The following is a 17,455-nucleotide window of genomic DNA, read 5'->3' on the forward strand; positions in this document are numbered from 1 at the left end:
ATTATTTACTTTATACATCATTTGAGCAGTTGTCTTTTATACAAGATCATTTACTTTTAAATGTGTGACTTTATGAATCATTTGTTGGGTCTCTACAATCCATTTTGTTAATTGTCTTTATTACTTTCTTGTGTAATATGAATATTGTTGTGTGATTGTTGTATATGTACCGTATTTTCCGCACTATAAGGCGCACCTAAAAACCACAAATTTTCTCAAAAGCTAACAGTGCGCCTTATAACCCGGTGCGCTTTATTACGATTAATTTTCATAAAGTTTCGATCTCGCAACTTCGGTAAACAGCCGCCATCTTTTTTCCCGGTAGAACAGGAAGCGCTTCTTCTTCTACGCAAGCAACCGCCAAGGAAAGCACCCGCCCCCATAGAACAGGAAGCGCTTTAAGCAACCACCCGCCCCCGGAAGAAGAAGAAAAAACGCGCGGATATCACCGTACGTTTCATTTCCTGTTTACATCTGTAAAGACCACAAAATGGCTCCTACAAAGGACAAGGATCCGGTTCATAAAAAGACGCAATCTCTCCATCCGCACACGGATTACTACCGTATTTCACAGCAACTGATATTCCTGTGAACTGCACTGTGGAACAGGAGCACGTACGGTGAATATTCGCACCACAGGGAATGAGAAGTCGTCCTTCACTGTGGTTCTAGCTTGCCATGCTAATGGCCAGAAACTTCCTCCCATGGTGATATTCAAAAGGAAGACCTTGCCAAAAGAGACCTTTCCAGCCGGCGTCATCATAAAAGCTAACTCGAAGGGATGGATGGATGAAGAAAAGATGAGCGAGTGGTTAAGGGAAGTTTACGCGAAGAGGCCGGGTGGCTTTTTTCACACAGCTCCGAAGGCGAACACACCTTCACTAAGACGGGCAGACAGCGCCGGTCGACATACGCCAACATCTGCCAGTGGATCGTAAATGCCTGGGCAGATAGTTTCGGTCACAACTGTGGTCCGAGCTTTCCGGAAGGCAGGATTCACAGAACTGCTGCACAACAACAGCGACACTGAATCCGATGACTTCGACGAGGCGGAGCCGGCCATTTTTGGATCCCACGCTTGCGCAACTTTTCAATTCGGACACCGAAGACGAAGAATTCGAAGGATTTACGAATGAAGAATAACTTCAGAAGGTGAGCGCTATGTTTATTTTGTGTGTTGTGACATTAACGTTCGAGCAACATTATGTTGCTATTTATTGCTCTACACCATTTTGAATTTTACTATGTTTGTGATTGCACATTTGCGTACATTTTGGGACAGAGTTGTTAGAACGCTGGTTTTCAATATATTATTAAAGTTTGACTGAACTATCTGACTGTTTTTTTGACATTCACTTTAGCGCAGCGTTTTTTTGACATTCACTTTAGCGCAGCGTAGGCGCGGCTTTTAGTCCGGGGCGGCTTATTGGTGGACAAAATTATGAAATATGTAATTCATAGAAGGTGCGGCTAATAATCCGGTGCGCCTTATAGTGCGGAAAATACGGTATGTACCCAGACCTTTATGCAATAAACAATGTATGCTTCAACTGAAGATGGGTACAATAAATGTAGTTAATTCTTGTAAGTATGTATTTAATTATATTTAGTATTGCACTCCATTTTTTTTTATGTTTTCTTTATATGATTTATATGTAGTTTCCAGCTTACTTCATCATCTATATTAACTCCTAAACATGTGATTACCTTTATTCCTTTCATTTCAATATTATCCATCATAATGTGTGTTTTACATTTTTACAATCTCCAAATATGATATATTTAGTTGTATTGAAGTTTAGTGGCAGTTTATTGATGTGCAGCCATCTTTTTATGGTCAAGTTCTCTCTGGATAAAATAAGATGAGAGTTAAATCAAGCGGTAATGAAGGTGAAGAATGGAAGATTATTATATACATAATTATATATAGTTACACTCAGTAGTGACAATTAAAGACACTTTCATCCTGTTCATTTGAGCAAAGAAAAAGAGTAAAGTGTAATATTCTAAACAATAGAAGAATATTAATATCAGCAGTCAATATTCCAACATTGTTGAGCTGTGTCATGTCTGTGTGATCATGTTTTTGTTTTAGTCATGTTTGGTTTTGTTTTTGGACTTTTTGTGCACTTTTGTTTTGTCACCATAGCAACCATTAGTTTTCACCTGTCACGTCACGCACCTGTTTCACGTTTTGAGTCACGCACCTGTTTTCGTTAATCATGTCTATAGTATTTAAGTTCATTGTTTTCAGTTTGTCGTTCTGACGACATCCCACAATTATGCTCTACACACTCTTCATCCTCTTAGATCCTGCTTCATGTCCCATGCCAAAGTACGTTTTTGTTCCATGTTTATAGTCTTTTTGGTTTCATAGTTTGTTCTCCGCCATTGTGCGCGCCTTTTGTTTACTTCCTTTTTTTGTAGTTATAATGTTTAAATACAAATGTACTTACATTCCCGTCTCGCCCGAGCCAACTTTCCGTTGCATCCCGGAAAAGCAAACACCCAGGATCAAGTCATGTCAAGCCGCGCCATAGTAAAAAACATATTCAGCTTTAAAGGCTTTATGAGAGTTATGTAATTATCAGAATCTGAATCTGAAATACTTTATTAATCCTGACGGATATATATATATATATATATATATATATATATATATATATATATATATATATATATATATATATATATATATATATATATATATATCTATATCCGTCAGGGTTAATAAAGTAAAATGTGTATATATACATATTTAAGAGTTATTTCTTTCTATAGTCATACTTGAAATAACTAGTGTTTTCCATTTTGTACTCTTTCTATTTTTTCTTATTCTCATGTCCGATAGTGCACTGTGAGTTACCTTGAGCTTGGGAATGTGGGGAGTAGAAGTACTCCTATTTTTTATCTCATCCTGAGTAGAACAATGAACTTGTGTATTCCTTCTGAAAGGTGGGGGCTATTGGCATATTGAAGAAGAGAGTGCTTCCGTAATTGTGCAAGATCAACTTGGCGACGTGATTTGAATGTGTTGTTCTTCGGTTGGTCTCTCCAAAGCTTTGGAATAAATTGCAAAATACCAATTTTGTTGGGGGGTCTTCACTCATACTCAGCATATATGTCATTAGAAAGAACTTGGGATTGACCAGTAACTTAAATTCCCTTGGAGGAAGATCTGGTCCAAAACGCAACAATTTGGGGGCTATCGTCTGGGAATGACACGCTGAGAATTGGTCACCTCTTGCAATCTTCTGGACAGACTCATTTGGCCAACTTATAAATCAAGGTAAGCAGAGCCTTTTTGTAAAATCTGCATTAGAAGTCTGTCCTGATGTCTGTAAGTCAAACACTGTTTTGGACCCCAGACACAGAGTGGTAATGTTGTAATATTGATTGCATTTTCGCCTTACCCGCCACTACATAATAGTTATAAATAGTGGTCAACTCACGTCATTGTGTCTGGACTACCGTGACGGGCAATTTCATTGACGAGTGAACTAATAGTCGGGTGTAACTCACCCTGGGTCGTTGGTCTTCCCTTAAAGAGTCGGGTTGAAAGATCCTGGTGACTTTGGGCACTAAAACGTAAGGAAACGGCTAGAGGCATACTTGCCAACCCTCCCGGATTTTCCGGGAGACTCCTGAAATTCAGCGCCTCTCCCGAAAACCTCCCGGGACAAATTTTCTCCCGAAAATGTCCCGAAATTCAGGCGGAGCTGGAGGCCACGCCCCCTCCAGCTCCATGCGGACCTGAGTGACGTGTTGACAGCCTGTTCACACGTCCGCTTTCCCACAATATAAACAGCTAATGATGGAGGGCGAGTTCTTGGTTTCTTATGTGGGTTTATTGTTAGGCAGTTTCATTAACGTCCTCCCAGCGCGGTAACAACACACAACAACAGCAGTCAAGTTTTGGTCTACAGTAAAGCAGTTGGTCTGCCGTAAACAGCAATGTTGTGACACTCTTAAACAGGACAATACTGCCATCTACTGTACATGCATATGTGACCCACCCATAATGTGTCACATTTTTGTGTTGATTTATTTATTTTATTTTGTGGTTTGAATTCGTTTTTGGAGCTGTCATTACACATTTATCAGTATTCACATTGGTCAGTAGGGGGCAGTAGGGCGTTTCTTCCCAATTGAATGCTATCACCTGCAGACCGGAAGTGTCTTGTCATTCTGATGAGAGCGACCAGTCTGTGAACAATTGAAACGTCCTGTGTGCTTTTTCCTCCTGTATAACAGGCTAGTTTTGGTGAATCAACTCACTGAATAATATCCATGTGATCTTTATAAGTTTAAGTACACATTCTGATGGTGGAGCCTAACTCTAAAGTGTTTGTGAGTTGTAGTTTGTATTTGTGAATAAATCCAGTGCACAGCTGCAGTAATCAATACAAAATGGCGACGTGAGCACGCAATGTTTATATAGGAACTTCTGATCCTAATTCAGACTCCCAAATTAGAGCTCCCGTTTTCTTATTGATTTTATAATGTATATTTGTATAATGTGTGTGTTCTGAAATAGTGACAGAGAATAGAACAAGGATGGACAATTCAACCCTTAACTCAACAATGAGTAGATGAGTAGATGAGTGTTATGTGTGTGTATATGTGTAAATAAATGAACACTGAAATTCAAGTATTTATTTTATTTATATATATATATATATATATATATATATATATATATATAAAATAAAATATATATGTATACATATAGCTAGAATTCGCTGAAAGTCAAGTATTTCTATATATATATATATATATATATATATATAAATATATCTTAACCACGCCCCCCGCCCCACCCCTGACCACGCCCCCCACCTCCCGAAATTGGAGGTCTCAAGGTTGGCAAGTATGGCTACAGGCCATTTGTAAAAGGTACAATAAAGATTCCCGGGTTGCAAGACCCTGGTGACTTTGGGCAGTAAAACTAAGAAAAAATAGACATTATTATTTATTTATTTATTTTTATTTTTTTTAATCTATTTAATATATTTAACTTATTCTGTTAAATTATATATGGGTACGCGTGTATGTGGGTGTGTGTACGTTTGTATATATGTATGGTGAAATCTGTGTGTATGTATGTAGGTACATATGTATGTGTCGCTGCCCCGGTGTGTATTGCTGATCGCGGCGCCGGGTCTGCTGAGGTGCCGTGGCATGCCGGCTGTGGACGCAGGGCTGGGCCCTTATGGCTTTTTGCCGGATGGGATGCCTGGTGGGTGGTGGGCGGGGGGGGCCTGGACGTGCGGGAGGGGCTGCGGGGTTTGGTGGCGTTGGGCACTGTTGGCGACCAGGCCTCTTGTTTATTTTTATTTATTTTATTTTATTTAAAGGGTTTATTTTTTTTTTATTTTATTTTTTTTTATTTTTTATTTTTTTTATTTTTTTTATTTTTTATTTTTTTTTTATTTTTTTGTGTGTGTTGTGTATGTATGTGTTTGTGTATATGTGGGCTTATGTATATGTGTGTGGGTGTATTAATGTGTATATATGTGTGGATGTGTATGTTTATATGTATATGCATACGTGTGGAAATGTGTGTATGTGTATGTATATGTATATGCATATATGTATGTGTGTATGTATGTGTATATGAATGTGTAGGTGTGTGCATGGGTGTGGATGTCCGGTGGCTCAATTGGCCTGGCTGTGGATGAGTTGGGGTAGGTGGGTTGGTGGCCTCGGTGGTAGCCGGGGGTGTGCGTTGTTGTGGTTTACGGGGTCGGTCGCTTTTTTGTTTTGGTTTCGGCGGCCGCGGGTGTTTACGCTGCGGACGGGCGGTGGTGGTGATGGTTGCTGCGGTGATACCAGCGGTTGGCATCGCTGTGTTGGGTTGGAGTGGTTGGGGGACTGTGGCTGGTGTCTGTGCGCTTGTGGGGCTGTGGGGATGGCTGGCGTTGGCTTGCCGGCTGGTTTGGGGGCTGGCAGGCGGACGGGATGCATTGGCTTCTTCCCCCGTTGGGGGGCTCCTTCCCCTGGCCGGGACTCGTATGGGCACGTTGCTGTGTGGATGGCCGGGATGCGGTGTTTGCATTGGGCGTGGGGGCTGTGCGGTTTCTCTGCGTTTGGTTGCCGGTATGGGCTCTGCAGGGTTGGGTTGGGGCGGGCGGGGGCTGGCTTTGTTTGGCGGGGGGAGGGGCTCGCGTGGCGTCACGTTAAAGTGGTCTGGTGTGGGTCACGGGCTGTGGCGGCCTCCTGGCCGTAGTTCCTGGTTGTCGGCCGCGTGGACTGGGGGGATGTCCGGGCCCTCTACTCCTCCTACTTATAGCGCACACAGTCACACATATATAGGACTTTGGGGATTGTCCTGCGGGGAGGCATGGCGGGGGGTTGAGGATGCCTCCAATGGGGCTCCAGTCCTCCTTTCTTGTCCCCTGCTCGTCCATCCCTCAATCTTAGCTGCATATTAGACACTTAGGATTTGGGGGGCTTGGTTTGGTTGGGACCCACCATGACCTTGATGTCCCCCAATTTTAATCGCATTATTAGTTCCCACAAGCATACATATCTCACTCACGCTACAGTACACACATCAATAGGGACTGGAGGTCGGCTGTAACGGCTGACCTCCTAATTTTAACTACACAGTAGACACTCTGGGGGCCTTGTACACATGCATGGGGGGTTTGGGGTTCGGCGCACCCCTCATTGCCTCGTCGGCCGGCGGGGACTGCGGTCTGGTGGCCTGCCAGGCTTTTATTCATTTATTATTGTTATATATATATTTTTTATTTTTAATGTATTTATTATTTTTATTTTTATTATTACTCATTTTTATTTTATTTTATTTTTTAAATTTTATTTTTTATTTTATTTTTTTATTTTTATTTTATTTCATTTTTTTTTAATCTTATTATTTATTTGTGTGTGGCGTCGCGCGGGTCTCACTTCCTGTTGGATGGGGTCCGTGCCCGTGTGGCCCGACCTTGCGCTGTGGGGTCTCTGTTGGTGACTTGGTGTGGTGGCGGCGCAGCCCCCGTGTCTGGTCTGGATGCTGTGTCCCGGTTGTTTGGGCGGTGGTGTGTTTGTGCGGGTTTGGGTTGGGGTGGGGGGCCTTTTGGTTGGGGGGGTTGTTGGTGTCTCTTGTTTGCGTGTTGGCGTTCGGGCTGACCGGCGGGCTGGCGCCGGCTGGTCTCCGTGGCCCTGGTGGCGTGTGGTTGCTGGTCGCAGTTTTTCTTTGATCGCTTTAATTTGATTGGCTGGTGCTGGCTGTCTGGGGTTATTGCGGCTGCTGTTTCTGCTGCCGTTTGTTTGTGGTGTGGGCGCCCGTGGCTGCTGGGTCTGGTGCAGGGGTGTGGCTGATGTTGTGACTGGTGGCAGCGCGCGCGCGTGATGGCTGTCGGGGCTGACGAACTGTGTATATGTATGTATATGTGTGTGTATGTATGTATGTTTATATATGTGTATGTGTACATATGTGTATGTATATGTATATATGTGTATGTGTGGGTATGTATACGTGTATGTGTGTATGTGTATGTGTATGTGTGTATGTATGTATGTATGTATATTTCTGGGGGTACGCTCTGGGCCTGCCTGTCAGACGGGGGTCGACGCCTCAGGCTACTGCATCCGAACTGCGTGTCTGGAGCTCCTGGGTCCCGCTGTCCATCCCTTCCGGGTGCCCGTCTTGGTTGGGGCCTGTTGGGCCTAGTCCCTGCGTCTATTGTGGTAGCTTGGTGCTGCAAGGTATTCCGAGGTGCTGCGAGTCGGCCAGTTGCTGGGGTAGTGACCTTGTTTGTCAGCATGTCTGTGATCTTCTTTTAATTCTTTTTTTTTTTAATTAATTAATTAATTAATTTATTTATTTATTTATTTTTAAAATATATTTTATTAATATTATTTTTTAATTTTTCCCCTCCCTCAGGGGGGGGGCTCGGCGGGGCGGTTGCTGGTTGTTCCATCTCCATCGTTGGGGTCCCTGCGGGTGGGGTGGGTGGTTCCCGTGGCCCTGTGCCTGGGTGGTCCTGCGGCGGCCGGTTTGGGTGGGGTGGCCGGGGGCTGGCCTCGCCGCGCTCTCCGGGGGTGGGGGGTGGGCTCGTGGGGGCCCGGTTGCCGGTGGGGCGGGGGCGGTCTTCCCGTCCGGTTGCGGGGAGTCTCTGGGTCCTTCGGGCGGGGCGTCTCGCCTTTCTGCCCGTGTGGGGTGTGGTCTCTCGCTGGCTTGGGGTCTGGCTGTCCCCTGCTTTTCTCGTGCCCTGTCCTCCGCCGGGTGCGTCTGTCTGCGGCCTGCTGCTGGCCCTTGTGGGCGGTACGGTGGGTCGGGCTCTGGGGTTCCTGTCGCTGGCCGGCTTGGCTGCGTGGGGGCGGTGGTCCCTGGTTCCCTGGGCACCACGCCTCCTGTTTGTGGGTTGGGCTCTCGGGGGTGATGGGGCCGTGCTCTGGCTCCCACGCACTCTGGGAGTCGAATGTATTGTACATGCAAATTCACGTATGCTCACATACGTACATAGGTACCTACGCTCCCACATACATACACAAATACAGTACATATTTACCTACCTAATGTTCGTACATCCACACGCACATTCAATATACAAACATACACATACACATACTGTACATATACATTCACTGTACAAACACATATACACATTCTGTACATATACATTCATTGTACAAACACATATACACATTCTGTACATATACAAGTACATATGCATACTTACACTCATGCACATAATCACGTTTCATCAAACATATATTAACGTTGTTGCCCTAGGGTAAACTGGGTGTAACACATGGCACACTGACAAAGCTTAACCTATTGTGACTATAACAATCTACAAGGTTAATGTAGGTTGCTTCTCTTTCTCCCCCTCCATTTTTCTGCATTCTTTCGTATCTCAAGTTATCATTACGTATATGTATTGTTGTATTTAAACAACTGTATTGTTGATAATAAAGGTAAATTATTGGTATTGTTCATTATCAATAGCGCTATTTCTATTGGTATTTGTATTGATCCATTTGTAGTGTAATAATGCTCATTGTCATTTCTGTATTATTTTTTATTTTTCGCTAACTGCTTATTTGCTATTACTTTTACCATCATATTGTACATGTCATATTTGCTGATGTTGCTCTATTGTTGTTGTTGTTGTTGTTTGCTGTTGTTGTTTTTGTCTCTCTGTCTAATCCCCCTCTTGTCCCCACAATTTCCCCCTCTGTCTTCTTTTTTTTTTCTCTTTCTATCCCCTCCTGCTCCGGCCCGGCTGCACTAAATGATAATATAAATACATTTAATAAAGTCAAATACAAATAAGGCAACAAGAGAAGTATCCTACACTTCTCTTTTGTAAAGTAAATCTGAACAGCCGACATGGGCATCTACATCAACTATATGATTTGCCTGAGAAGCTGGACAGGACAAAAAAAAAAAAAAAAAAAAAAAAAAAAAGAAAAAAAGAAAAAAAAAAAAAAAAGAAAAAATAGACACAATGGCCACAGAGTTTGACAGACAGGAATGTGATGGCGGGTGGGGAAATTGTGATGAATGGTTACCGTTTAATGATCAATTGAATGTGCTGTTGGTGACAATGGAGTCCGCAGGGAGAGAAAAAAGGAGAGAAGAAAAGTAGTTCAGGAAATGACTCGGGCACAAGGCGAGGTGCCTAATGGGTTAAATGAGGGCTTGCAGAATTTATGTGCTCGATAATTTAAACGTTTGACGGATGAGAAAACAAAGTTAGAGGGAATAAAAGTAAGCGGGGGTTACATGGAAAAACGAAATTCAGCGAAAGAACTAATAAGAATAGAGAATGATATGAAAAAATGGACTGACTGGTCTTTCGCCTGCCGCGCATGCGCCAAATTATTCAAACGACCCGCCCAGACTTTGACTAAGCCACCGCCCTATGACGTGAAACTGGAATCGTCTTTATACCCATTTTTGACAGTCACAGAAGGAGCACTGGTGGTCGAATCAGAAAAGAAGCTCTCTGGCCCGCCCCCTACTCCTGTGACAAGCGAGGGCGGTACTCCCACGCCCCCTCTAAGATTGAATCCTCCTCCAAAACTAACGCTGTCTCTTGAGTGTAAATCACCTTCGGTGCTTAAGCCCCAAAATAACAGCCGCCCAGCGGAAAACCCCCTGAATATGCCTAATCTAACTAGACAACAGATGATGCCTGGGTCAACGCCATTTCTTGACCCCTCACTTTACACGCCAGACCATTTTGTTGACATAACCAAATGTCCTCCTCCAGCAGATGACAACCTCTCACGTGCACATCAGACATTTTTGAACAAGACACAAAAAAGCTAGACTTTGCGGTCTCCTATAGCCGCTAACGGCTCACTGGAAGGCTACTAGAGATGCGCGGATAGGCAATTATTTCATCCGCAACCGCATCAGAAAGTCGTCAACCATCCGCAATCCACCCGATCTAACATTTGATCAGAACCGCATCCGCCCGCATCCGCCCGTTGTTATATATCTAATATAGACGATGCAAGGCATTAGTGAGGTTATAAAGCTTTTGCCTGTTAAAGAAAGGAGACTGATCCAATGCAGCACAGACATTCGCGTGGCACGCTGTCACGACCCAGACGCACACCAGTGCGCAATCATATGGGAGCCGCGCTGAGCGCACCTCCAAGCGCGTCTCGCTGCCGGCGACGGCCGGGTATGGGCCCAACGCTCCAGCGTCATCCATTTTCAGGGCTAGTTGATTCGGCAGGTGGGTTGTTACACACTCCTTAGCGGGTTCCAACTTCCATGGCCACCGTCCTAGCTGCTGTCTATATCAACCAGGGTGAGCCCCACCCCTTTCGTGAGCGCACTGCGCGCGGAGTGACCCCTGTTACGCGCCCCCGGCAGCAGGGGTGGCGGGCAGGTAAGCTGCGCGGGCGGAGCGCGCGGAGTGACCCCTGTTACGAGCCCCCGGCCACGGGGGTGGCGGGCAGGTAAGCTGCTTACCTGCTGCGCGTGACGCCGGCCGCGGCGAAGGCGGACGAGGCGGGGTGTCGGTGCGGTGGGCGCGGTGGTGACCCTGGACGTGCGTCGGGCCCTTCTCGCGGATCGCCTCAGCTACGGCTCCCGGTGGGGCCCTCTCGGGGGAAGGGGCCTCGGTCCCGGACCCCGGCGAGGCGTCCCTTCTCCGCTCCGTAAAAGTGTCCATCTCTTTTTTTTTTTTTTTCTGTTGTGGCATATGCAGCAGGTGCCTGCTCGTTTTTCGTATGTGGGTAACAACATTTAACTATGTATATATATTTCCCAATTGGTTTAACTGCCACCCGCCTGAATCTATTTAAAATCTAATTTTTTTTTAACCACCCGACCCGACCCGACCCGCGGATAAAATCTAATTTTTTTAAATTTCATCCGCCCGATCCGCGGATAATCCGCGGACTCCGCGGTTGTGCCCGCAAACCGCGCATCTCTAAAGGCTACATTGACCAACACCCACATGACCTACATGCATACAACACACGTTCAAAAAAGCTAGAAGGACACACATACCCACTTTTGTGGGTATTCCTGATAATAGGGGCAGATTTTAATATAAGCCTTTTGCCGTTGCAGACATGCAAGCCATTGTTGACAAACTCCCAAATGTGTCTGAAGGAGAGAGTCTTTGGCTTAACACGTTAGACAAACTAACAGCAGGATACACTCTCTCCGTAGCAGACTTTAGAGGCATTTTGTATCATTGTGTTTCTACACAAGACGGCCAAAATATGGAACAACAAGCAGGTTTAATGGCTGAATCTCAGACCTTGCCGATATATATACCGGTATACATATTTAAGAGTTATTTCTTTCTATAGTCATACTTGAAATAACTAGTGTTTTCCATTTGTACTCTTTCTATTTTTTCTTATTCTCATGTCCGATGTGTGAGTTACCTTGAGCTTGGGAATGTGGGGAGTAGAAGTTCTCCTTTTTTTATCTCATCCTGAGTAGAACAATGAACTTGTGTATTCCTTCTGAAAGGTGGGGGCTATTGGCATATTGAAGAAGAGAATGCTTCCGTAATTGTGTTAGATCAACTTGGCGACGCGATTTGAATGTGTTGTTCTTCGGTTGGTCTCTCCAAAGCTTTTGAATAAATTGCAAAATACCAATTCTGTTGGGGGGTCTTCACTCATACTCAGCATATATTTCATTAGAAAGAACTTGGGATTGACCAGTAACTTAAATTTCATTGGAGGAACATCTGGTCCAAAAAGCAACAATCCCCGATGGGAAATTAAAATGTCATGTGAATATTCAATGTAATAATATATTATTATCCTGCCTTCCTTAAGCACACTTGTACACGAAGGCAGTAAGTTCAACACCTTCCGCTCATCAAAACTCTTAACACCAGGTTGACTGATGGAGGCCAGGTTTATTGATAATTGCAAGGGTGAAACTGTAGGACACGAACATCCATCCATCCATCCATCTATCTTCTTCCGCTTATCCGAGGTCGGGTCGCGGGGGCGGCAGCCTAAGCAGGGAAGCCCAGACTTTCCTCTCCCCAGCCACTTCGTCCAGCTCCTCCCGGGGGATCCCGAGGCGTTCCCAGGCCAGCCGGGAGACATAGTCTTCCCAACGTGTCCTGGGTCTTCCCCGTGGCCTCCTACCGGTCGGACGTGCCCGAAACACCTCCCGAGGGAGGCGTTCGGGTGGCATCCTGACCAGATGCCCGAACCACCTCATCTGGCTCCTCTCGATATGGAGGAGCAGCGGCTTTACTTTGAGCTCCCCCCGGATGACAGAGCTTCTCACCCTATCTCTAAGGGAGAGCCCTGCCACCCGGCGGAGGAAACTCATTTCGGCCGCTTGTACCCGTGATCTTGTCCTTTCGGTCATGACCCAAAGCTCATGACCATAGGTGAGGATGGGAACGTAGATCGACCGGTAAATCGAGAGCTTTGCCTTCTGGCTCAGCTCCTTCTTCACCACAACGGATCGATACAGCGTCCGCATTACTGAAGATGCCGCACCGATCCGCCTGTCGATCTCACGATCCACTCTTCCCTCACTCGTAAACAAGACTCCGAGGTACTTGAACTCCTCCACTTGGGGCAAGATCTCCTCCCCAACCCGGAGATGGCACTCCACCCTTTTCCGGGCGAGAACCATGGACTCGGATTTGGAGGTGCTGATTCCCATCCCAGTCGCTTCACACTCGGCTGCGAACCGATCCAGTGAGAGCTGAAGATCTTGGCCAGATGAAGCCATCAGGACCACATCATCTGCAAAAAGCAGAGACCTAATCCTGCAGCCACCAAACCAGATACCCTCAACGCCCTGACTGCGCCTAGAAATTCTGTCCATAAAGGTTATGAACAGAATCGGTGACAAAGGGCAGCCCTGGCGGAGTCCAACCCTCACTGGAAACGTGTCCGACTTACTGCCGGCAATGCGGACCAAGCTCTGACACCGATTATACAGGGAGCGAACCGCCACAATAAGACAGTCCGTTACCCCATACTCTCTGAGCACTCCCCACATGACTTCCCGGGGTACACGGTCGAATGCCTTCTCCAAGTCCACAAAGCACATGTAGACTGGTTGGGCAAACTCCCATGCACCCTCAAGGACCCTGCCGAGAGTATAGAGCTGGTCCACAGTTCCACGACCAGGACGAAAACCACACTGTTCCTCCTGAATCCGAGGTTCGACTATCCGGCGTAGCCTCCTCTCCAGTACACCTGAATAGACCTTACCGGGAAGGCTGAGGAGTGTGATCCCACGATAGTTGGAACACACCCTCCGGTTCCCCTTCTTAAAGAGAGGAACCACCACCCCGGTCTGCCAATCCAGAGGTACCGCCCCCGATGTCCACGCGATGTTGCAGAGTCTTGTCAACCAAGACAGCCCCACAACATCCAGAGCCTTAAGGAACTCCGGGCGGGTCTCATCCACCCCCTGGGCCTTGCCACCGAGGAGCTTTTTAACTACCTCGGCAACCTCAGCCCCAGAAATAGGAGAGCCCACCACAGATTCCCCAGGCCCTGCTTCCTCATAGGAAGACGTGCTGGTAGGATTGAGGAGGTCTTCGAAGTATTCTCTCCACCGATCCACAACATCCGCAGTCGAGGTCAACAGAGCACCATCCCCACCATACACGGTGTTGACACTGCACTGCTTCACCTTCCTGAGGCGGCGGATGGTGGTCCAGAATTGCTTCGAAGCCGTCCGGAAGCCTTTTTCCATGGCCTCACCGAACTCCTCCCATGTCCGAGTTTTTGCCTCCGCGACCGCTGAAGCCGCACACCGCTTGGCCTGTCGGTACCTGTCTGCTGCGTCAGGAGTCCCATGAGCCAAAAGAACCCGATAGGACTCCTTCTTCAGCTTGACGGCATCCCTCACCGCCGGTGTCCACCAACGGGTTCTAGGATTACTGCCACGACAGGGACCAACTACCTTGCGGCCACAGCTCCAATCGGCCGCCTCGACAACAGAGGTACGGAGCATCGTTCACTCAGACTCAATGTCCAGCGCCTCCCTCGGGACATGTTCAAAGTTCTTCCGGAGGTGGGAATTGAAACTCTCTCTGACAGGAGACTCTGCCAGGCGTTCCCAGCAAACCCTCACAATGCGTTTGGGCCTGCCAGGTCTGTCCGGCATCCCCCCCCACCATCGCAGCCAACTCACCACCAGGTGGTGATCGGTAGAAAGCTCCGCCCCTCTCTTCACCTGGGTGTCCAAAACATGAGACCGCAAATCCGATGACACAACTACAAAGTCGATCATGGAACTGCGGCCTAGGGTGTCCTGGTGCCAAGTGCACATATGGACACCCTTATGTTTGAACATGGTGTTTGTTATTGACAATCCGTGACGAGCACAAAAGTTCAATAACAAAACACCGCTCGGGTTCAGATCCGGGCGGCCATTCTTCCCAATCACCTCTCCAGGGTTCACTGTCGTTGCCAACATGAGCGTTGAAGTCCCCCAGTAGAACGAGGGAATCACCCGGGGTGGCACTCTCCAGTACTCCCTCGAGTGAATCCAAAAAGGGTGGGTAATCTGAACTGCCGTTGGGCGCGTAAGCGCAAACAACAGTCAGGACCCGTCCCCCCACCCGAAGGCGGAGGGAGGCTACCCTCTCGTCCACCGGGTTGAACTCCAACGTGCAGGCTTTGAGCCGAGGGGAAACAAGAATTGCCACCCCAGCCCGTTGCCTCTCATTGCCGGCAACGCCAGAGTGGAAGAGAGTCCAGCCCCTGTCAAGAGAACTGGTTCCAGAGCCCTTGCTGTGCGTCGAAGTGAGTCCGACTATATCTAGCCGGAACTTCTCCACCTCACGCACTAGGTCAGACTCCTTCCCCCCCAGCGAGGTGACGTTCCACGTCCCAAGAGCTAGCTTATGTAGCCGAGGATCGGACCGCCAAGTGCCCTGCCCTCGGCTGCCGCCCAGCTCACATTGCACCCGACCTCTATGGCCCCTGCTATGGGTGGTGAGCCCATTGGAGGGGGGGACACGAACATTGTAAATGTAAATGCATGAATTAAATGAACTTAATAATGTCATATCACAGACCACAGATTATCAAGCATTGCATTTGAATTAAATCTAAGTTTAACTTTGTCACACACCACTGTATGTGTTGTTATGATTAATAATATCAGTGACATATACGCTTTCTACTGTTTAAATTGTCTTAAGTAACAGTACAACAAACGTCCACTAGATGGCGGCAGATGACAACAAATGAAAGTTAGCCGACATGAACAGGTAATGCAATCAGAGATTGTCTAACATCATAAAACACCATACTTGCCAACCTTGAGACCTCCGATTTCGGGAGGTGGGGGGCGTGGTCGGGGGTGGGGCGGGGGCGTGGTTACAATATATATATATATATATATATATATATATATATATATATATATATATATATATATATATATATATATATATATATATATATATATATATATATGTAGCCGAGCTAAATTTTATTCTATTTTATTTTAATTTTGGTCATTTATTCACATCATTTTTTGTGGTGAACTTCCCCAAAAGTGTTTCTCATTGTAAATAGGTTCCACTCTATTATTTTCCATTACATACCTTTTTGTTTCCCTGGGGGGTGATTTGGCGTTGCACCTTTGTGACCAGCTTCAGTGAGCACTGACGCTCGGAGCTGGTAAGTCACGTTTATGTCTCTCTCCTTTTTTTTTTATAAAGTTTTTGGTTGTTGTTCTTAAAAGTGTTTTGTGGGAATGCGCACTGTCTTGTGACTTGTTGGTGGGCATGCGTGTTGAATTCCTGAATGTTGGTTGTTGAATTAGTGACAAAAAAAATACTTTTGTATGCTAAATGATGTGTGGATTAGCCTATTGCTAGCGGCAGTTGTTGCGGGGTTTCCTGGTCTCGTAAGTTTACGCACGGGTCAGGGGCTCTGCTGTGTGTCTGTGTGGACATCTTGTGTGCCGCTCTAGCATTAATATGAGTGTGTATTATTTTCTTCTTTATTTTTAGTGGAGAGAGATCGTTTTTGCCGTGGACTGTGTGACGCCCCGTTGTTTTTGTTTCTATTCAAAAAAGGTATGTATGTTATGAGGTATTTTTGACATAGTTTATTGTATAAAAAAATATAAAAAGAGTCGATGTGGGTGGGAAAGATGAGGTGTATTACTACACATTTTAAGGATCATTTTTCTTAATATATATTGTTATTTGCTGAAGTATATATTTTATATACTGTGTTTTATTTAATTAATTTAATTGAGACTATTTTATGCTTTATTTACCTTTTCATTATTATTATTATTATTACTATTTTAGTTATTATTATTATTATTATTATTTCCACATTAACAAGACATAATTGAATTGAGTGAGCACTGACGCTCGGAGCTGTGGAGAGAGATCGTTTTTGCCGTGGACTGTGTGACGCCCCGTTGTTTTTGTTTCTATTCAAAAAAGGTGAATAAACCCTCCATGATTCAACTCCTGAGTGTGCGCCTCACTACAAGATACACAACGCAGATCAGTGACTGTTACAAAATGGTGCCGTGACCCGGATTCTTCAGATCAGCTGCTGCAGATCGCCGAGGTTATGCTGTGAGCAAGTAAGCGTATCGTACAGCAATCAGAAAGGATCCGTTGATCGTTGAGACTTTTGATAAAAAGTGATTTTGTTTTGCTGTGGCTGTGTTTTTCCACAATTTATCATTACGTTTCCTCACGTACAGTTTCTCTATACCACGTGTCTCTATATAGTTAAATTTTATTTTAACGTCATATTTCCACTGTCATATTCATTGTGTTTAAAATATAATGGATTTTACACCATTTGGGAGGGGTAGAGGGTGGATGCAAGCAGGGACCGCAGAGCAAGCTAGGCAGCCAGGCTGTAGCAGCCCTGATGGTACTCCTGTAGCAAGGCAAATGTTTTCCACTCCCACCGTTGCTAATAATGACACCCTGGCACAATTGCGTGATCTTTTAGGGGAGTTGGGAACCCACATTGGTGACACCGTTGT

The 17,455-nt window shown here is 45.8% G+C and overlaps 1 protein-coding gene across 3 annotated transcripts in view; it reads left to right on the forward strand.

The window, feature by feature from the left end:
• Positions 1-17,455, forward strand: part of LOC133623968 (uncharacterized) — a 289,936-nt gene that overhangs the window by 132,432 nt on the left and 140,049 nt on the right. For 2 of the 3 annotated variants that reach the window (XM_072916166.1, XM_072916167.1), the window contains exon 3: positions 1-163. This exon is cut by the window's left edge and continues 2,132 nt beyond it. The exons of the other annotated variant lie outside the window; for it this stretch is intronic. The gene's annotated coding sequence lies outside the window, so the exon portion shown is untranslated. Of the gene's footprint in view, positions 164-17,455 lie in introns of those variants that run through there. 3 annotated transcript variants of the gene reach the window in all.

The sequence above is a fragment of the Nerophis lumbriciformis genome, linkage group LG26 (genome assembly GCF_033978685.3).
Source record: "Nerophis lumbriciformis linkage group LG26, RoL_Nlum_v2.1, whole genome shotgun sequence".
Classification (NCBI taxonomy): Eukaryota; Metazoa; Chordata; class Actinopteri; order Syngnathiformes; family Syngnathidae; genus Nerophis; species Nerophis lumbriciformis.